Below are 3,303 nucleotides of genomic sequence, written 5' to 3'. Positions count from 1 at the left end.
TGTTGAATCTCCTTAGCTCTGATACCAGTTGTTAGGATCGGATTCACGCACACACACTAGATGAATGAAGAACACAAGAACTTTCAAGAGAAAGAGATGAGAGATCTAGAGAGAGAAAGAGAAAACCCAATATTTCGTGGTAACACCCCGTGAGTAAACTTCCACGGCGGTGAGGTATATTTATATTAATAAATCAGAGTATTTGGTTACAGAGAATATATTAAACCGCGTAAACAGTTATATATATTAATCAGGCTCCACTACCTAACAAAAGGTACAAGGACAGAATAATTTCTGAGCCTGACATTGGAGTTTTTCAGTTTCAACTTTTAGTGAAGAAAGAGTTAAATATGTATTTGGGGAGGACTGTAATAAGGAAAGCTAGAAACGTTGTGTTGCAACAAATTACGGGAGATCACGTGGAGGAGCTTAAAAGAATTTTAGATTATAGAGATGAGCTCTTAAGGACTAATCCAGGCAACACATGTGTGGTGAGACTTAGTGAAGAAACTTATTAAGGTGGTAGAAAATTTTTTCAATCATTATTTACATCCCTACTCTGTCAAAATAGGGCGAAACGTCGCGGCAACTCGAAAATAATTAATTGATTCAATTTTAACAAAAATTTAAAAATAAACGAGTTTTAAAAAGAGTCGCCACCTAATTTTTAGGAAAACTAGGAAACCAATTATTAATCTACGAAACCAAATTGATTCTAGGTAAGGGGTTTAAGTTATTCCGAAGGGAAGGGGTTAGGCACCCTTCGAAATCCACAAATGTGGTTCCCGACTGAATTCATTTTTTTTCAAATTGAGGAAGAATATAAAATAATATACAGATATAATAAACATGCAATATACAAAATAAAACAAAATAATAATCGGCCTTAAGTTTGCCTAACGTCAATATTCACAAGATAATGAAATTAAAAGTATGATTCGAACTTCATTCGAATAATTGCAAGGAGAAGCACCTCCGGGTACCTGTAAACACTTAGTAAAAGAGTTAGTACCAAATAAATATAAATAAAAATGAATAACTCAAATAATAACTTAAAAATAAAAATCCGTCTTATTAACATGGGAGACCTTGGAAATCGACGGTAATTTCTTCATCGACCAATTCCAACAACTAAAATTATATATAAACTTTAATTAGATTTCCGTCTTTTTAAAATGGGGAGGCCTCCAAAATCGACGGAGAGTTTTCTCATTGGCCCATTTAACAAATATATTTAATATAACCTGAACATCAACAAAACATAACAAACTTATCTCAAGAGAATATGGAAAACAACAACCAAACTAAAACAACATAATTAGAAATGGAAATAACAATAACGTAATATATAAAAATTAATAATAACATTAAAATAGAATAATAACAAAACCCTGAAAAGTTAAGATAGCAAATAGTTGACAAACAATTTTAAAATAATAATAATAATAAATAAATAAACATGTAAAATAATGCTAATATTAAAACTACAATAAACACAAATATTAATTGACTTTTAGAACTACATTAAACTAAAAAAAAAAACAAAACAAGCTACATATAATAAACAGAAAACATAAAAGAGCTGGGAATTAAATAAAACAAGGCTAAGAAAAAAAATTTACCTGGTTCTGGGCAGCGAACCGGAACTACGAGTTTGAAGGAGACGACTCCACCTCCTCAATTCGAAAAACCACAAAAACACTTTAAAATTTTTGAACTATGGGAACCAAGAATTCTCAAAATCTTTTGACTATTCTTTTTTCTTCCCCTCCAAATACCCCTTTAAAATATTGAATGAAGTGGGTTTATATAGAAACCCAAAAATCCTCAAAAAGGATAAAATACCGATGTGGGACTATTGCAAAATTGAAAATTGTTTGAGAGACTGTGGGAAATGCAGTTTTTTTTTTGTAATTAACTCAAAATGTATGAATTTTAAAATCATCGGACCAAAATTTGCTATTAAATCAATAAAGCTTCAAAATCACGAATTTTTAAAATGTTAGGCCAAAATTGGGTGTCAACAGCTGTCCCTTTCGTTGTGTATGATTGATGAAAGAAATCGTGGACAACGAAAATTGACAAACCCAATTTTGACCGAACACATGACCTTTGTAGAGAAGTGCGGTTGCATATGGTGGAAGTCAATCCCAGACCTGTCTCCAAAAGGTTCCATGATGTGTTGCGTCCTTGTTGAAGTAGTTTGCACCTGTTTTTTTTTTTTTGATCTTTTTTTTTGATTTTTTTTTTTAAGAAATTCATCCTTTCGAATGCTCTTGACAAAGTCTGAGATAAAACTCGTCAGCTTAAAAATGCAATTTAAATGGGAGACAGTGTTTTTCACCGTGTCGACACTTAATTTCTCTCCTCGACATTTAACGTCAGTTGACGTTGAAGGATAAATATTTCATTTGAGATGCACGATCCCTTTTCTGACAGCGCATGATTGCTTGTAGGGCATGAATATCTTCCCGCGATGTTCAAATTTGCGAGGGATGAAATCTTCTCGCGATGCATAAAATTTTGCGAGGGATGGGATCTTCTCGCGATGCATAAATTTTTGCGAGGGATGAAATCTTCTCGCGATGCATAAATTCCGCAAGGTATGAAATCTTCTTGCGATATGTAAACTTTTGCGAGGAATTGAATCTTCTCGCGATGCATAAAAAATGATGCATGAATATTTATCCGCGATGCATGAATATTAACTCGCAATGCATGAATATTAACTAGTGATGCATGAATTAACTCGCGATGCATGAATCGACTCTCGATGCATGAATTGACTCTCGATGCATGAATATTAAGTAGTGATGCATGAATTGACTCTTTGATGCATGAATATTAACTTTCGATGCATGAATTAATTCTCGATGCATGAATATTAACTCTCGATGCATGAATTAACTAGTGAGGCATGAATTTTCTGCGAGGTATGGAATCTTCTCGCGATGCATGGAATTTTCTGCGAGGTATGGAATCTTCTCGCGATGCATGAATTAACTTTTGATGCATGATATTCTGCGGGGCATGAATATCTTCCCGCAATGCATAAATTCCGCAAGGTATGAAATCATCTTGCGATGCATACATTTCTACGAGGTATGGAATCTTCTCGCGATGCATCTCTCGATGCATGATTTTATTCCATCTGTAACGAGGTGGATAACTCAATAATATTCCATCTGTAACGAGGTGGATGACTCGATAATAGTCCAACTGTAACGAGGTGGATGGCTCGATAATATTCCAACTGTAACGAGGTGGATGCTCGATAATATTCCAACTGTAACGAGGTGGATG

General features: G+C 34.0%; 1 long non-coding RNA gene across 1 annotated transcript in view; it reads left to right on the top strand.

Annotated features, from left to right (window-relative positions):
- The window catches only part of LOC114076055, a 7,184-nt gene extending 6,798 nt beyond the window's left edge, over window positions 1-386 (top strand). Inside the window, exon 3 of the long non-coding RNA XR_003576500.1 lies at window positions 275-386. This is a non-coding gene — a long non-coding RNA (uncharacterized LOC114076055). The remainder of the gene's footprint in view (window positions 1-274) is intronic.
- The last annotated feature ends 2,917 nt before the right edge of the window (window positions 387-3,303 follow it).

This window comes from Solanum pennellii, chromosome 2 (assembly GCF_001406875.1).
Source record: "Solanum pennellii chromosome 2, SPENNV200".
Lineage (NCBI taxonomy): Eukaryota > Viridiplantae > Streptophyta > Magnoliopsida > Solanales > Solanaceae > Solanum > Solanum pennellii.
Note: the sequence above shows the minus strand (reverse complement) of the source record. Positions and strands in the feature narration are given on the sequence as shown.